This window comes from Macrobrachium rosenbergii, chromosome 22 (genome assembly GCF_040412425.1).
Source record: "Macrobrachium rosenbergii isolate ZJJX-2024 chromosome 22, ASM4041242v1, whole genome shotgun sequence".
NCBI classification, from domain to species: Eukaryota; Metazoa; Arthropoda; class Malacostraca; order Decapoda; family Palaemonidae; genus Macrobrachium; species Macrobrachium rosenbergii.
In genome coordinates this window covers 23,789,883-23,809,764 of record NC_089762.1, presented here as the reverse complement: position 1 = coordinate 23,809,764, position 19,882 = coordinate 23,789,883, and the positions used below count along the sequence as shown (strand labels likewise).

At 37.6% G+C, this 19,882-nt stretch overlaps 1 protein-coding gene across 1 annotated transcript in view; it reads left to right on the top strand.

Annotated features, from left to right (window-relative positions):
* The window catches only part of LOC136850660 (phospholysine phosphohistidine inorganic pyrophosphate phosphatase-like), a 136,959-nt gene that overhangs the window by 22,293 nt on the left and 94,784 nt on the right, over positions 1–19,882 (top strand). The window lies entirely within an intron of this gene.

Here is a 19,882-nt window from a genome sequence, read left to right as displayed (position 1 = left end):
GAAATGAATACATCAGGGAAACAACTAAAGTCACTGAAATATCAAAGAAAGCCCAAGAGTCAAGATTGAGAAAGTTTAGGCACCTGATGAGTGACATGTTTTAAGGGAGATCACGGAAATGAAAGTGCTAGGGACACGTAGGAGAGGAAGACAATGGAGAGACTGCATTCGAGAAGAAATGATGGACAAAGGAATAGACAACAGGAGGACACTACAAAGAAACACTTGGGAAATGCTCAATAAAAACAGCAACTCTGACAAGGATTAAGCTGAGAAGAAAAATATGGAGATTAAAGGTACAATATTTAGTTTTGGACCTCATTGAATTAACAATCACTAGTCTTGTTGATCATTATCAGGATAATGCTGCTCTGCAATTTTACTTTCTTGCTCATATATGAATACTGTATCAGCAGTGTTTATTTATCATTTATGTATTAAGAACTTTGCAAAGTGACATTTCAGTTCTTGCTGTTATTTCCTCATTTGTTTACTATTTGCTTGTTTGTTAATAGTAAATTAGCTAGTTAACAAGTAGCAGGCTCTTTATCCATGATTAGAAAGTAGCTGCCTTCTAGGTGGCCATTAGTTCTGGTATTTTGATAAAGATACTCCTTGGTTAGGTTACTTTTAAGTTCAAGTTTGGGTTCCCTTTGATGCCAGGTAATGTTTAGTTGGTCTCTTTATCACTTGAATATCCCTTAATAAAATGTGATTACTGTACCACCACTGTAGTTAATAAATATAGTGCATTACATATTTACACAATCAGCCTCAGCAAATTATACATGATTGCACAAGTTCAAGTGGCTTACTACATTTTCTGGATGGTGTAGGGATTTCTTGAATTTTCATATTCCATATCAAATGAATAACCATACTGCAGCAATATATCTTTAATATGCTTAAAATTATAGTATCAGTAATTGTAAAGAAAGAGTCAATAAAATTATAGTATCAGTAATTATTAAGAAAGAGTCAATGTGTGAAGGCTTGTCATTAGCAACCCAATTCAATAAATTGTACTTATGGCCCTGCGCACACACATACATGAAGAATGATAAAATTTTTGAGATTTTTACACAAGCACATATACACTCATGCAGTGCATATGGTATGTACGGTATTTTTATTATATTTACTCATATTTGTGCATTCACAGCTGTATTTAACAGCTTGCAAGACCCTTCTCAAATATTCTTCAGAGTGTATATAAAAAATATTAAAAACATGCTTCAAGTATTGTGCTCATTTACGACGTAAGCTGGGCAGTTGCAAATTCTGAGGTGACAAGCATTTGAAGGTTTTATCTCTGATTTATATATATGGTTGATATATATCAGTATAAAACTATATTCTATCATTATACATATTTTGTACACAGTAAACTAATACAAAGTTTCCATTGGACACTGAAATGGATAATACCAAGCATAAATCAATAGTTAGTCAAGAACTGTATGGTTTAAAGGAAGTCATTACTTTTATCACAATGCTGCTACATTTGTCCTAAAAATGTATTGTTTCTATATATGAAGAGTGTACATTCATTATTCTTATATTTACCAGGGTTTCTATCAATATATTTACTTTTACAGTACAGTGTACTGTACAGTATCTGTAAACTGTATACTGTAACAGCTACAGTACAGTACTACAGTTGAAAATTCATTCTTAAGGTAATGTTTGTTTGGATATGTTACCAACAAATTTACCCTGATGTATATTTTTAACATAAACTTCTTTGATAAGACTTATGATTAAAAAATTAATCCTCTTTAGGTAAGCATGTTATTTATTTTGAAGTCAAAACTTAATGAGGCTTTATTGTATTATCTTTGTTAATTACAGTACATTAAGTATTTCACAGAAATATGTTTGTCAGCATACTGTGTATGAACACAGTCATAGGCTTGGAGAGTTGGGAAAAGAGGAGACAAGGAAATGCTCAAGCTAACTTTGACTTAGTCTTCATTGTTTATGGTCAAATTTGGATGAGGTTTGAGTTACTTTTCTGTAGCAATAATGCTGTTTATTTTATTTACATAAATTAACCTAAAGTATATATATAGTAACACAGAAACGTTTGTTTGCCTAATATGTTTATAAAATACTATAATGGGTTGGACATGTGTAGGGAGGGTTGGTAGGGAAAGAGTAAAGTTCACACAGGCTAGCTTTGCTTTGATTGAAAGGTGTTTATGGATGGATTTTGACTGGATTCAAGTAATTTTTCTTTGGCAATGATGGTTTCTTATATTCTTTGATATGGCATTATATGCCATAAATAAGATAAGGCAGTATATAAGGTTGATTTTCTTATGTTACTTCTCAAGAAAATTCTCTTGAAAAGTTCAATGCCCAATAAATGCTGTAATAATGGAACTTTGCTGACTACAGACATTCCAAAATCTGAAATACTACACGCTGGTCCCCAGCATTTCGGATAAAGGATTCTTGATCTGTATTCCAGTTTCATGTTGGAAAATTTTGTAATTTTGTTGCCTGTTTTTGCTATATTTAGTATAGAATTTTGCAGCTTATGCACTGCACAACCTTTTACATAAGGTAATTTGTAAATACAGATATATCCACTTTTGACAGAGAACCACTTTTGCTGTACAGTATTCATTAAGGAATCTGCTGGTTCTCCTGACCTCACCTGTCATTTTGCTATTGATAAGGTGGGGCTGTTTCCTTCGCAAGAAGTTTTCAGAGGGTTGAAAGTCATGGCCTGCATCAATATTCACAAGGTGTACCGTCTTTGCCTTGAGGTCTCCATTATGAGTTCTAAGTTTCCCAGGTTCATCTGCTTTAGCCCTATTGGTGCATGAGTCCAGCATTAAGCATAAGGGATCAGGTTGATGTTGGAACAAACTGAGTGACAGGAACAACTGATCAACTTCAACTAAATTGGAATTTGGGCTCATGGCAAGCAATTCTCAAATCCATAGACAAAGTTCGCAGGGGCCAAGGAGTCAATCCATTTACTGTATAGTTATCATTATTACTTTTGTCTTGCCTTTATTACAGTTTGATGCTGGGCATATTATGAAATGAGTGTTTTTTTTTAAATATAAACCCCTCACTTACTTTAAAAAATGTCCTTCTTCCCATGCCTGCTGATTTATTGAAAGTAAAGTCAACTACTGTACATGAAAAATGAGGCTCATATTTGCCTGGAACAGTAGGATCTGTGGTGCATATGCATAGTGTTCTGGCCAGCCAGCACTCAAACTTATTTGAAATCAAGAATGAAGTGTTAAGATTTGTGAAGGTCATGAATGTGGGCTGATGTAAATCATGGTTTTTTAATGAACAAGATAATTCTATTAAAAAATGGCCTTCTTTACTCAAATTAAAAAATGGATGGCTAGCAGAGTGATTGCTTCCTTTGTAGCAGTTGGAAGTACACAACAACAAAGAATGAAGTACACAACCTTTGCATCAATAAGATTTGTTTTATAAGCCCTTTTATTGCACTAAAAGTTAAATGAGCTACAAAAGGAAGTCCAAAATATTGCAGAATGAGTATATGGGTAAAATAATTAAAATCTCAAATTATTTTTATGAAAATGAGCAAACATTCTTTTTTCAATCAGCTGATAAAAAAGTGAATGAACTAACATGAAGTGGCAAAATGCTACCAAATTAAATCTGCTGATCATCCCATAATGAGGATTAGAAGAGACTCCTCAACAATGCTTGGAGGTGTGATTCAACAAACAAAACAGTGAGCTAAATTTTACAAAATTTCTCTTAAAACTTTAATAAGCACCATAATACAAGTGACAAAAAATGCTCAGTTTTGTTACCTTATCCTTGTTATAAATATTTGCGCAAGATTATTGGTAAAATGAAACCATACCCTTTTGCCAGTAAATGTCACTCATTCTATAATTGAAAAAATATACTAATAACTCACATGAAAGGCATAGCATTAAAACTTTAATGAGTAAAGAATAATATATGGAATTTGAAAACCTACGGGGTATATTCTCAAAGTAAAATAATGCACAACTAACCCAAATTTAAACGAACCATGAGCTAATTCACAGCAAACAATAATTCATAAGTTTTTAAGACACCTTTCACACAGTCAATCTAGCATTTGTAATTCATTACTAGCACACAAAAAAAAAGCACTTGCCTAAAAGGCCACTGGAACAATAAACATTACATTCAAGTTTAAAAGGAAGTCAAGGCAAAACAATGAATGCAAGAATATATATGTTTGCTTACATTATGCTTTAACAAATACTGCACTGGTACAACAAAATACTATAAAACATCAAATAAATATCTCTTCCAAATTTACTGACTACCCATTGGTTTAACTAAGTCCCAATACTGTACATATAATCGTTTTGAAAGTCCTGCCTTATACTTCATTTACGGCAAATATCTATGGCAAATTTTCCTTTTGGCACTCTTAATACACTTGGTATTTAAAAAATGAATGACTTACAAGGATATCTTTTAAATACTTATAAATCAAACTCCATTATTCCACACAAATACACTTTTAGATTATATAGTTTCTCCAGAATTTTTAACATTGTACCAAAAATCTATAAACACTTGGGTAGTATGATGCTCCAAAATTCATTTCCTTTCTATGAACTTCAAAACAGATATTTCGACTAGAGATGCACTATATTTACCTTGTGATACACTACCATTTATCATCCCCATTCATATACAGTATTATGAGAAAAGTAATGATTGGGCCTTAGACTGAAGGAAATGAATTTTTCATGAAGTTATGCAATTGCTTCCAGCATTTGTTTAATACTGTGCATGACTGTATGTCTTTGTGGGCCACAAATACTTTCCCTTAAAAAAATTCTTTCACAAAAGAGCTAAACTTTTTAATGTTGAAAGTTGTCTCTGCCATGTATTAAAATCTCACCTAAAAAGAGTCACACTGCAAACTCAAGTCTTTCTTGCTTCTTTCATCCTAACATAATAATTTAAAATAATTATATGCTATTTGTAGCTACATAAATATTTATTGCAATACTATAATAATAATGCATACCAGTGATATATGGAAGTTGCTATTATTACTATTCCAGCAAAAGGAACAACAGTACTTAAGTAAATAACGACACAGCACAATGTCTGGAACTTAACTGAGTAAACACACAATATATATTAATTTCCTGCAACTAAGTGAAAACACTTTATAAGGAAAATGAGTGCTACAGTACATGTACATCCTTGTTTTTAAAATTAGCTGCATACCAAATGGAGATGTTTAACAAATTGAGGTTAGGCAGTCCCCGGTTAACAGCAGGGGTTCCGTTCCTGGTAGAGCGCTGATAACAGAAAATCATCGGTAACCGAAACATCACAATAATTATGGTAATAAATGGCATTTATGACGTCGTGAGCACCAATAAACTGCTTAACGGTGCTGTTAACCAACGCCGATCAACCACTTACTGATGCTGATAAACCGCTTACTGGCTAATATTGTTTCCACAGGAATGTCAATTTTGCTTTATGGAGAGGCCAATGGAATAAATAACAAAATGCTGTTTTGATCCCAAGCTAAATAAAAAATGTATTAATCTAAGTAATTTATAAATTAGCCTCACAACACTAATGATCAGAAATGTATATTAATGAGAAAAAATGAGACAGAAAGCTATAGGGGAAAAAGAACAAGGGCAGTATCAAGGTGATATGCATTGTTACACTGTCCAAAAATGTCAATAAATCACTCAAAAGTTGTTTGTCATTTTATGTAATACTTTAACACTGTATTCTGATGTTTAATTTTTTTGTACACAGCACATTGAGAATCTGATACATGAAGTTTCCACTGAGTTAGTCAGGAATTACATGATTAAAAGGAAATTAATTCTTTTGTGATGTCAGTTTAACATTTGTTTTGTTGATGCAGTTTTTTGTATTTATGAATTATGTGTACCATAGTAGTAATAGCAGTTGTTATATTAGGAATTATATTTTATAGCAACTCTACATACCTGTTATCCCTTGTTAGTTACAAACTACAGTTCTATAAGCTGAAAACTTGGACTTGAAAACAAAATCTTTATATGGATGAATTTGCCCTGACACAACTTCCTTTATAATGCCTATGAATAAAGGAATTACAAACGCTCCTCTACTTATGAACTAGTTACGTTCTGAACAGCTGTTCATATCTTGATGTGTTTGTAAGTACAATTTGATATATGCACAGTCAATACATATAGTACTATATATTTTTTTGTCCTAACCCACAATACTAGTACAGTACTGTACTGTATTTTATAGAGTACTTTATTAATACAAATGATACATAAAATCTAAATTAATTGTGATGATAATAGTACAATTTATAGAGTACTTTATTAATAAGAATGATATATAAAACCTAAATAAATTGTGATGATGATAGTACAATTTATAGAGTACTTTACTACTACAAATGATATATAAAAAACCTAAAACAGTTTAATTGTGATAATAATACAGTACAGTACAGTTGTTTTTCTTACCTTTGAAACTGGTAGCGTAGGCTTGAGGTGATGGATGCGAGGAGGAGAGGCAGTGTGGAATTACAGGGGCGGCAGGTCATCAATGTCAATGTCTTCTTCAGGAAGGATTTCTTTGGCATCACTTTCTTCTTCATTTGGGGATTAGCAGCCAACAGAGGTCGGGAGTCTCTTGAGGCTGAGGGCACTGGTTTGAAGAATTTGTCTAAGGAAGTTTGCATTGTTTATTTTTCCTTTCATCATACAGTATATGATGCAATAACACTGGATACCAACACTGATGGTTGTTGCTACTTTTGAGAATCTCTCAACATTTGGATCATGATTCTCAAAATATTTAAAAGCTTTTTCTATAAGAGAGAACCCCTCAGCCATCAATATTGTTTAAAACTTCTGTAAAGGAAAAATTTCTTCCTCATGTTCTGTTCTTTGAATTTCTTTCAGTTCCACTAAATCCTCACTCGTCAACTCCTCTGAATGAGAATCAAACAGCTCTTCAAAGTCCTCTTCCCCTAAGTCAAGCTGTAGCTTTTCACTTACGTTAACGAAACCATTAACGATTCCCTTTTCCTCCTCTTCCTGATTAAATCCTCTGAAGTCATTGACAAACTGTGAGCATAAAGCCTTCCATGCCCCATTCATGTTCGTCACTTACTTCACACCATGCAGCAGCAACATTCTTTATACAATTATAAATGTTGCAACCCTTCAAAAAGTCATGTTAGATCACACCAGGGTCATTCACTTCTTTCAATGCTTGCCTATATATACAGTGAGTGTAATATTTCTTGAAACTGGCTATTACGCCTTGATCCATCGGCTGAGTGAGTGAAGTTGTGTTAGGGGGTAAATAAAAAATTTTCACATCTGGATGGAAATCATCTACTGTAAGTGCAGTGGGTGACCAGGGGCATTTTCCAAAATTAAGAGAATCTTGAAAGGAATCCTATTCTCACGGCAGTACAGCTTCACTTTGGGAACAAAGTGATGGAAAAATCAGTCTTCAGATACAGCAAGAGTCATCCAGGCTTTGTTATTGGACACCCAGATTATGGGTAGAAAAAATTTTGTGATGTTTTAGAGTGCCCGTAGATTTGCAGCGTGATACTCTAGGAGAGGTTTTAGCTTGAAGTCCGCCAATGCATTGCCCCCCTGCAGTAAAGGTAGCCTATCCTTTGCCACCTTAAATCCTGGCATCGTCTTCTCTTCATGGCTGATGTACTGTACATTTTTTCTGGCATTTTTCCCATAATGGACCTGTCTCATCAATATTAAAAACTTGCTGAGGGATATAACCTTCCTTATCGATTATTTCCTTGAGCGTCTCGGGAAATTTTTTGGTTGCTGCTTTGTCAGCACTCGCTGCCTCACCAGGTGATGCAAGTTAGCACAATTTTTCAAGCAATGAAACCATCCATGACTTGCAGAAAATGTTTCATCTGCAGTGCTTTTGCCAACCTTAACCTTCAAGTCATCCAGATACCCAGAAGTTTTTCCATTTCTTCTACCACCCTCCCCCTTCCCTTACTTATAATTGTTGACTGCATTGGCAGAGCACTTTTTATGTGTTTCACTATTTGATCTTTGTTTTTAAAGACTGTGCCAATAGTTGAGTGATTCATATTATAATGGCGTGCTACCTCAGCCATTCTTTCCCCACTTTCTAATTTCTTTATTATTACCACTTTTGTTTCCATCAAGATAGCTTGCCGCTTTTACCATTGCCACTATCTTCACTTGCCTTACGCTTGCCATTAGCCATGATAGAAAAAGGATGGGCTCGATACTTCACAATAAAATCACACAAATAAATCGAAATATAGGAAATAACGTCTTACCACTTGTATAGAGTCAAGAGTCTGGGATGGCACATTGGCATCAGCTAAGGTGCTGTTTGGTGTGGGTAGCAGCAAAAATTATAACTAGGCCAAGGTGCACAATACAAAATCTGAACTTGATGGGTAGCAGACGGAGTGCTCTGAACAAATTTTAATTTACAATTACACTTGTTGGTACCTCTGAAAGTTATTAAGTAGAGAAGCACCTTTACCATATTAATTCATATGAATATGATATTCATTATAAAACACATGAAGAAGAAAAGTTAGCACAACAGAAACATACCCAAAGATTAGCACAAAACACATACTATAAGGTTCATTATAAAGTTTTGAGGTTTTCTGTATTTTGATAGGAAGAGCTGAATTGCCCTAAAGAACTAAACACACAAGCATCAACATCAGTTGTTTGTTTCAGCATTTGGTATGTCTAGCATTCTCACACAATTATTCCAATTAGTAAGGAATATTAATTAGTATGAATTACGATTTTAATTTTTACGGACTCAGACATACCTGATAAGTTGACCACTATTAGAGGTGATACTATTATGCATATGTGTGTCCTTTATAAAATGGACTATTGTGTACTGTATTGATGTACTGTATGGACCAAGGGGATAATTTTCATGGTGTTTGGCAATTTTGAATTAACTAGGGAGACTAAGGATAAATTGTCCTGGATAAACGGTAGTTCATGATACTGTGTTTAATTTTTCCATTGATAACTAGCCACTGGTGAGCAATCTTTTACTGAACAATGCAAAATTTTCTTCTTGTACACTTTTCCAGTTTGTTCAGGGATGAGATTCTTCTGACTAAAGTACTTTAAGGACTCCATAAGTAGTTTGAGTCAAGATTTCTTGTCTTTTAGTTTTGTGTCCTTACATTACAGTGATACCTGTACCCATGAGCTTGATTGGTTGGAGGGAAGAGCTCGTGGGTACAAACGCTTTTTCACACAAGGAATTATGGGAAAAGATAACTGGTTTTCTTGCCCCAAAATACCCCCATAAAAAATATTTTTAGTTACAATAATTGCGCTTTTAGCAATGATATAAGTAGTAGTGATTGAGAAATACCCTATTTGCTGGCGTATTATATGGACTTTTCTTATTTTTAAATGTATCAATAAACTTCCCTGCGTCCAATGGTGGCCATATTATGGATGTTAGACCAAGTGCCGTAGGCTAGGCTAGGCCTAGCCTACGGCGAGCATACTGGGTAGGCACAAAAATTGTTGCTAATAATATAACATTGAAAAACAAGCCTAATTGTTACTTTAAATTGTGTTACTGGAATAAGGTATGAAATCATATGTAAATTTACATTCACCTTTAAAGGAAACTAAATGAAATTTACCATAAACACCAGGATGGCGCTATGATTTTGTTTACATCCACTCATTGCAAATGGCTAACAAGCTAACTGCCAAAGTGTCGTAAGCAATTTTTTGTTAGTTTGTGATAATAGACTCATAATGTGGCTTGTTTTCAATACGTATTTCATTATAAATACCATATATTTCCATGTATAAGACAACCATTAAATCCTAAAATTCACCCCTAAAAATCAGGGTTGTTTTATACTACCATTCTAAAAATCAAACCTTGAACTCCAAGTGATGTTTATTGGTAGGCTAGCCTCGGCCTCGGTGCGGCAACCACCAACATACATGAAAAGATTTACATTATGAAATAAACTGATAATAAAGGTAATAAAACCATTTTTACCTTATATATTGGCATATTCTAGGAATAATTCCAAATCAATGAAATACTTTTATCTACGTGAGCCCAGCTGAGAAAATGCATCGAGTTATGGTTGCGCTCACAGCAACCTTTATCCTTTGGTAACCTTTCAGAAAATTTAATGGAACTGTAATTACGATAGTAACAATATTTAGGATAATATAACATCAATTTTTCATTAAAAATTCATTATCATTTTGGTGGTAAATAACACAATTATTTGATTACAAATAACTTTTTAGAGCAATTCAGTCAAACAAACGATACAGTGTAATTACGTGTACTGTATCATACATTATCACATTGTTGTTAGGGGTAGTTTGTGATTGGCAATGAAACATAAACAAAGCAATGGTTTCCCCTTTAGGTGACATGTGTAGGTGAAACATGATATAGAGTTGGCTTTATTTCATTTATTTTAAATTTATAAGGATACAGGAAGTAAAACAGCATTTGTAATAACATCATCTTTACATAACCAAAAGCTAACCTATACACAGATGGTTTTGTAATTCAGCAGTTATCATATACTACAGATATGAGATAAATTCATGAAAATTTTCCATAATTTTTGACCTCATCTCATCTAAAGGTTGTCTTATACACGGGAATATACATAATAAAATTCTGGAAACAAGCCGCTAACTGCCAATGCATCATAAGCAATTTTTTGTAGGCTTGTGATAACAGACTGATAATTCGACTCGTGGCTGTGCTTGTGGCCCCCAATCATTGCTCGTAGGTACAATGACATTTTATTAAATAAAAGTGCTCATGCCTCCAGTTACTTGTGTCCCACACACTCGTGGGTACAGGTTCCACTGTATTTTCTTTTGATTTATGAGTTGCTTGTTCTGCTGTATTATTTCCTATGCTGTTTTCTTCAGAACTTAGATCAGGTAGTGTTTTGCACAATGATTTTTTGGATTGCTTTTATAAGCCCTTCTAAATAGAATTTGATTCTTTTACAGTCATGCCTGTTCTATCTTCCTGCAATTCATGTTCAGTATTACAGCATCTGTATATAAAATTATCATTTTATATAAGTAACTTACCAAGTGACTACACAGCGATTATGTTTCATTTATCAGCAGCTTAAATTTTAAAATTCGTGGTAGCATTCCAATATTTTGGTGTAACTTGCCCCGCCCACTTTCGGGGAAGGACAGGTACAACACTACTAACGAGCCCAATTCGTTTCTGCCGGTTAACAGTTTAACATGGTTGTTGATGTCAGCTTTCATTTGATTTAATATAATTCACCGAATGGTTTTCATAATTTTTTGGTGAAGTATTCTTTGTCTTGGTAGCGACTGCACTAATTGTATCAGCTTATTTAGCTTGAAATTTTGCCTTTTATTAAGATGTCTGACTCTAGTTCTGCTAGCAGTAGGTTTTGCAGCAAAGGCTGCAATACCAGACTCACTTCAGTTAAATACGACTCTCTTAGACAAAGGTCCCTGTCAAACTCCCCTAAACTTGGGAGGAGGCAAACTGTAAGTCCAAGGGAGGTCGGTGGGGTTTGCCCATGGGTAGTCGCCCCCTCAACTAAACCTGTAGTTCGAGATTCCCAGGACTCGGCGGACAGCCGCTGGAGAGGCTCCATATCAGAGTTCATGCCCTTTCATAGTGATTCAGATTCGGGATCCAACAAATCCAAGTGCAAAGCGAGTCAGAAGTGCAGTTGGTGTTTTAAAAGTGCATCCAGGCCACTGAAAAGGCTGATATCCGCTGCTGATTCTGAACTTCCAATCCCGTGCAAGCAGACCAGTGATTAGGATCAGAGTCCCAAACCATCATGTAGTTTCTGGGATGATCCATCTAATACATCGCCCACAGTGTGTGTCAGAGCACCGGTTTTTGTCGCCCGAGCAGTCTCCAAGAAATACATAGATCGTGCTTCAGGATCCAAGGGATCCGAGCATCCAGTGGGATCCAAGGGATCCAGTTTAGTGGGATCTGGAGGATCCAAGTATGTAGTGGGATCTGAGGGATCCAGGCATGTAGTGGGATCTGAGGGATCCAGGTATTTAGTGGGATCTGGGGGATCCAAACATCCATCGGGATCTGAGGGATCTATTCATCCAGTGGGATCTGAGGGATCCATTCATCAAGTGGGATCTGTGGGATCCAAGGGATCCAAGCACACAGTGGGATCTAGAGGATCTGATGTGTTTGTGGGACCAGATCAACACGTAGTTCATGCGCAGTTGTCAGTGTGCGCTCGCTCCCCTTTCAAGCTGATGCCAACCTCATCCAGGCATCCAGCGTCACACTCCACTTCTCATTCAGTTCAGGATCCTTCTCTGGAACCAATTCAGTGACGCTTAGACAGCATTCTAGATCTGTTACGCAAACCGACAGTGATTCATGAGCCCAAGGATTTGGCTCTTTCACCCATTTCGTCTGAAGAAGAAGACGTAGAACAGGATCAGCCTTCTTCAGCCTACGCTTCTCTTTTGAAGTACTTCTTGTTTTGCTTCCCGGACTTCTTTTCACCAGTGACTCCATCTTTGCAGAGTTTGGCTTTTATAATGAGACAGCCTATGGAAGCTTCTAGGCTGCCTAAGATGGTTCTATTGTTGTCTTCGAAGAAAGCTCTGTCAGGCATTGAGAGCTGGCTGACAGAAAAGAGGGATCTGGGGAAAGCAGTATTTTGCACTCCTCCTCCTCATTTATCTAAGAGGAGGTACCTGTTGTATGTTACTCGGGGAAGCCCTGCCACTGAGAGTTTCTGCCTCCTCCCAAGGGGACTTCTCCAGTTTAATTGATTCATCAGGAGATCTGCTATCTCCTCATCCAAGATCTTACTCACGACTTCGGAACTTGATCATTTGACGAAGGATATTTTTAAGGTCTTCGAGATCTTAAGTTTTCTAGATTGGACTGTCGGCACCTTAGTGAAGAAAATAGAAGACCGTGCCACTCTCCAAGATAACTTCGCTACAGACTGGCTAGGAGTGCTCTCCTGTGCGGATGAGGTGATCAGGGATGGATCCCAGGAGATGGCAGCCTTGTTCGTGGTGGGAGTGCTTAAGAAGCAAGAACAGTAGTGTTCATTCACCTTTAAAGGGGTCACTCATTCCCAGAGATCTGCACTTCTTTTTGCTCCTTTAGATCAGCACAGTCTCTTTCCCCATGCCACAGTAGAGCATATCGCAATGGAGTTGCAAAAGAAATCTACTCAAGACTTACTGGCTCAGTCTACCAAACGTCCGAAGGAATCTGGACGTTCTTCATCTTCCTCATCTTTTGCGCCCAGAACAGTTTCACCTCTACAGCAGGCATTTCGAGGCAGGAGAGGCAGATTCCAGCCCGTTCTCAAGTGCATTCTACATCCGTTCGACCAATCAATAAAATCAGCAGACAAACCTTCCTCTTGCAAGTGAGGATACTATCCTCTGTGTACCAGTGGGGGGCCAGGATTCTAAATTTCTGAAGGAAGTGGGAGGACAGAAATGTATAACCATGGGTTTTAGAGATGATCAGAGAAGGATATTCCATCCTGTTCAGGGAAAAACCTCCTTTAGTGTCCTTTCCTATCAACTTGGCGTCCTACTCTTCAGGCTCAGAGAGGCATTTGGCTCACCAAGAGGGCCATAGAAACAGTCAAAGATGTCAGTATGGCAGGGTTTTAAAACTGCCTGTTTGTTGTCCCAAAGTCATCGGGAGGTTGGAGACCTGTCCTGGACATGAGCGCCCTGAATTTCAATGTTCAAACTACAAAATTCAAAATTGAAACCACCCATTCAGTTCTGTCTTACATCCATCAAGGGGATTGGATGGCAACTACAGGCATGCAGGATGCATATTTCCATGTTCCAGTCCACCCAGAAGCCAGGAGATATCTATGGTTTGTGTTCCGGGACAAGGTCTTCCAATTTCAAGCGCTGAGCTTCAGACTATCGACAGCCCCACAAGTTTTCACCTGTGTCCTCGCCCCATTAGCAAAGTGGCTACATCTCATGGGGATCAACATTTGTCTCCATCAAGATGACTGGCTCCTACGCTCCCTCTCAGAATCAAGTTGCACGGAGGACCGCAAAAAGATTCTTCTGCTAGCCCAAGAGTTGGGCCTGTTGGTAAACTTAGACAAATCCCAATTAGTTCCAAGTCAGTCGACTCTATATTTGGGAATGAAGATCAACTCTCAGACTTTTCGGTCTTTCCCATCTGACAAGAGAATTCCAGCCTGCATTCAGACAGTTCAGAACTTCCTCTCTCTCCCGTCATGCTCGGCCAACAAGTGGATGAGTTTACTGGGAGCACTCTCATCCATAGAAAAGTTTGTTCCACTAGGGAGACTTCACATGAGGGTGTTACAGTTTTTCTAAAGGCCAGTTGGCAGAGGAAGATTCTTCTGGACTCGTTTGTTTAACTGATCACTCCCGAGATCAAGGAGGACCTTTGGTGGTGGCTTGTAAAAGGTTGATTGCAGACGGGAAATCTCTAAACCCTCTGAGCCCCAACCTCACACTATATTCAGATGCATCAGATCTGGGCTGGAGGGCTCTGCTAGAAAACAAGGAAGTTTCAGGAACATAGTCACAATCTGAGAGAGAACTTCATATCAAAGTGAAGGAGCTGCAGGCAATACACTTAGCCCTTCAGCACTTTGCAACAGCAACTTTCAACTCCACAGTCATAGTCCACTCAGAGAATATGACAGCTCTGGCCTACATAAAGAATCAGGGAGGGACCCAGTCCTTTTCACTGTATCATGTGACCAGAGATCTTATCTGGGCACAAGAAAACCAAGCCCAGATTGTCACCCACTTTATACAGGGCAAACTAAATGTCATAGTGGATAAATTAAGTCATTGCAAACAGGTCCTACCCACGGAATGGACACTGAATCCACAGGTATGCACCAACCTGTGGAAACGATGGGGAAAGCCGCCAGTAGATCTATTTGCAACGTCGAGGAATACCGACTTCCTTTGTATTGATCGCCAGTCCCGGACCCTTTTGTGTGGGCAATGGATGCGATGCTCCAGGACTGGTCGAACCTGGATGTCTACGCCTTCCCACCATTCAGCATGGTGAGAGACGTAATCAACAAATTTCTCCTACACGACAACACGTCGATGACTCTGGTAGCTCCTTTTTGACCACAGAAGGAGTGGTTTCCAGATCTCCTCAATCTCCTGGTAGATTTCCCAAGACTACTTCCACAGCAATGAAATTTACTCAAGCAACCACATGTTCACCGGTTCCATCAAGGACTATCCACTCTCGCTCTGACAGGTTTCAGACTGTCAGGAAGCTTGTTAGAGCGAAAGGCTTTTTGAGATCAGCTGTGGAAGGAATTGCAAGATGTAGACGCCAGTCTTCGTCCAACGTCTACCAGAATAAGTGGACAATATTCCGCAGCTGGTGCAGAAGACACATTGTATCATCTACTTCTACCTCTGTAGTGCAAATAGCAGATATTTTACTATTTTTAAGATCCTTCTGAGGATTAGCTACAACCATGATCAAGGGCTACAGAGCGATGCTCAACTCAGTATTCAGACATAGAGGTCTGGATTTGTCGACTGATAAAGACATCGGTGGCCTTATCAAATCACTAGACGCTTCGAAACAAGAGAAGTCAAATTCCATATCCTTGAATTTAGATGTTGTTTTAAAATGGCTCTCAGGTCCTCCCTTTGAACCTCTTCAATCCACATCCCTCAAGGATCTTACAAGGAAGACACTATTTTTAGTCGCTCTAGCTACTGCTCAGAGAACTAGTGAGTTGCAGACTTTGAGCAAGAATGTAGGACTCACACAAGGAGGCACAGTCTGTTGCTTTACTATGGGGTTCTTAGGAAAGGATGAAACACCGTCTTTCCCCTGGCCCCATTCCTTCACAATCAAAGGTTTAACAGACATTTTAGGTCCTACGGACCAAGAGAGAGCTCTTTGTCCAGTAAGAGCAATAAAGTATTATCTGGAGAGGACTAAGAGAATCAGAGGTGCATCTCCTAACCTCTGGTGTTCAGTTAAGGATCCGACCCGTCCTTTATCCGAGAATGGATTGGCGTTCTTCTTGACAGACGAGATTTCCAAGTCGCACATTAAGTTTCAAGGGGAAGACTTGCCAATTTGCAAGATTAAAGCCCATGAAATTAGGGCAGTAGTGACTTCGCGTTCCTTCAAGTGGAGTTTATCCCTCTCTTGCAATTCTGCAATCCACCTTCTGGAGATGCAAGTCAGTATTTGCGAATTTTTATCTACGTGACACTGAAACTATTCATGAGAACTGCAGTACTCTTGGCCCATTATCCGTGGCTGGCATGGTGTTGCAGGAGGAAGGATAGGGGGTATTCTTACATTCCTCTATCCACTCACCTTGAATTTAGGTTGTCGAGTTGTGGGAAATTGGGGGTTACTGAGTACCTGGAGCACCCATCATTCGTTGTGTCTTGTTATGAATGGGTTATGGTAACTGTTTTTTTTATATGGTGTATGTGTAACTTGTTTTTATGGTCTTCGTTTTGGTACTGTGCCCAGGGAAAGGGCTTTTGTGTTTTATTGTAAGCTTTGGCAGCCATCGGAGTCCTCCTCGGCTGCAAAGCCCCACTGATGAAGAGGCGCCTCTGGCTTCACTGCCACGCCACTACGGTCGAGATGAGCTGCATCAGAGGCAGTATTTTCCTGCTGTAGCTCTCTAACCAGGTAGGTTACAACAAACATTTTATCAATGTTAACTACTTGCTATTTCAAAATTCATCTCCATTCATGAGTACTTTTTAAGTAGTACATGCCCATGCATCCCACCTCCTGTCAATGTGGGATTCGGCTATGTAATTACTTGGTAAGTTACTTATATAAAAATGGCATTTTTAAGATAAAATAGTTTTATATATATACTTACCAAGTAACTACATGATCGAAGCCCTCCATCCTCCCCTCTCATGTGCATAGGGCATAAATGAATTGGGCTCATTAGTAGTGTTGTGCCTATCCTTCTCCGAAAGTGGGCGAGGCAAGTTACCTACACCAAAACATTGGAACGCTACCACGAATTTTCAAATTTAAGCTGTCAATAAATAAAACGCAATAGCTATGTAGTTACTTGGTAAGTATATATAAAACTTTATTTTATCATAAAAATGCCATTTTTCACATCACTTGACCACTTCTTCATATCATCTGACCATGTCGGCTATTTAAATTCTGTCCAACTTCATTCTCCCTTCATGTTTTACTCTTTGGAGCCTGTCATCTAGAGATCAGTCCAGACTGTGCAGTAACTAAAAAATGGATCAGAGGAAATAGAGTAAAAACTCTAGCAAACTGATAATTCCAAATATTAAAACTAAGATTCAGATAGTTCCTCTCTGATACCCAATGAAAATCTTACAGATTAAGATAAGAAATGTCCTCCATTCACATTTTCTGTATAGAGGTGATGATTTAGTTTACCAAAATCTTATGAAAATTGTGTACAGTTCTCAGATCTTAAGCCTGGAACATTTGAAACAAGGCTTATTAATACATCCCCTAAAAAATGCATTCTCCCTAAGATATACTCCTATCTCTCATAAAATGTAATCATGTATTGCCAGACGCAAAGCCCAGCTTATAGGAAAATTTTTGTGAAAATCCATATATGTTAAATAATCCAACTATCAAACAGGCAATCAAACCAAACTAAAAAAAAAAAAATAGCCTGTTTGGCAAAATAAAAAAAAACTGAAAAAACTATCATCCTCTGACACTTGAGCTATGAGCAAGCAAAGCCAGAGTAATCCATTAGTTTCTTAACCAAATCACTGTGATCTTTTCCTTTTTAACTGACAGCCATGTTCTTTGATACAAAACCTGCTACAGGAAAGCAAGATAAAATTTTGTACATTATATTTTCCTTCAGTTAAGACTCCATGCTTCAAATACATCCAGAAAGAGAAGTCAGACTAGTTCATCTTGTCTTTGACCCCATTTATTTTATCATAGTAACTATCCATGGAATGCATACAAATTATTGATTGTTCCCTGCCCTTCCCAGACTTTTTTAGATCCAACCTTCCTATATTTTAACTACTTTGATATCATGATGTTAAGTATGTATCTTTGGTCTATTTTCTTTTTGGTTACCTGAAGATACCATTTTGTTTATGGTAAACAAATTAATAGGAAGTTCAGGAGGGGGAGAACTTTGACAGAAGAGGGGTTTTTCTCTCGTTCTGTTATATTGACCTTCCTGTGGTATGAATTTAGAAACTTAAGTAAGGTGTGGATCTTTGGCAGATAAAGGGTCCCTCTGCTTTGGTTTTGCTAAACAGTCACATACAGGCAGTCCCCGGTTAATGGCAGGCTCGGTTAACAGCGATCCGGTTTTATGGGGCTTGTCTAGCGACGAAAATCAGCAATTTTCAGCGCCGAAAATCGCCGATTTCCGTTTATTGGCACCGATACATACCTAACAGAGACACCGATAACTGAAAATCGCTGCTTTTCGGTGCCGATAGCCCCTGAAAATCGCCGAAAAAGCGCTGAAATCGCCGATTTTCAGTTAGCGGCGATTTTCGGTTATCATCACACCCTAGGAAACGGAAACCCGCCAATAACCGGGAACTGCCTGTATGTTCACAGAAGTTTTTAAAATCTAGATAACTATCCTCTTTTATGAATGTACTTAGCATCCAATAAGGTAATGACCCATAAATACTGCTTGTATGCAATACGTCTTAATGCAAGAGCATTACATTAACATACACAATAGAAGAAAGTCTTTTTTTTTTATCTACGCTTGTATGCTTACAAATACATTTTTCTTCTTCCCTGCAACAAGCATTTATACCTGGGCTTTCACAGGCATATCCCCTGCATTACAAACATTGCTATATTATGTACTCTAATTTTCATTTGAAACAATCCATTCTCTAGGCTGTGTTTGGTTGCCTTATGTACTCTAATTTTTATTTGAAACAATCCATTCTCTAGGCTGTGTTTGGTTGCCCTAAGTTCAGAGGTCCATACTAGTTTCTTATACCCTTGTGTACTTCACCACAATCACAGGTCATATTTGGGTTACGCCTGTGCTGGTATGAGCTGGATAAATTTAAATAATCTTTACTTGGTTCACAACCATACTTTCTTGGCTTTTGCTATTTCTGCAAAGATCACTTGTGTAAATCTGCCAATGAGCCTATTGACTTGTAGCTGGTCATAACATTTGCCAAGGCTACTCTCCATTTCATTATTGTTGTTGTACCAAGTTGTCACACACATAAAACATGCATAAACTTTTTAATTTAGCCTAGAAAGCATAAATAAGACCAATACTGTATATATTAAGTAAGGAACATTCTTATTTTATCTTCCCACTCTTACAATCTGAGAAGAAAAGGGATTTAAACAAAATAAGAAATTTCATAAAATTACTAGATCATAGCTATTGGACACTGGAATTTCAGACTTTCATTCTACAGAGCCCATCATAATAGAAAAGAGAATACAGGCGGTCCCCGGTTTACGACGGGGTTCCGTTCTTGCGCGTCATAACCCGAAAATCGGTAACGGAACATCGTCGAAAATCGTCAAAAATCATAAGAAAACTTACTTTAATGCTCTGCATTGAAAACGATGTAAACTGCATTATTATTGAGTTTTACATCAAAAACCTTCAAATTATGATTATTCTGCCATTTTGGGGCCATAGAAAAGAGAACCCGGAACACAGAAATAATTTCTGATGAATATATTTACGCCAAAATCGAACGCCGTAAGCCGGAAAATAAACCGGGACTGCCTGTACAGTACTCTACTTCAAAAATAAAGACCCTTAAAAATT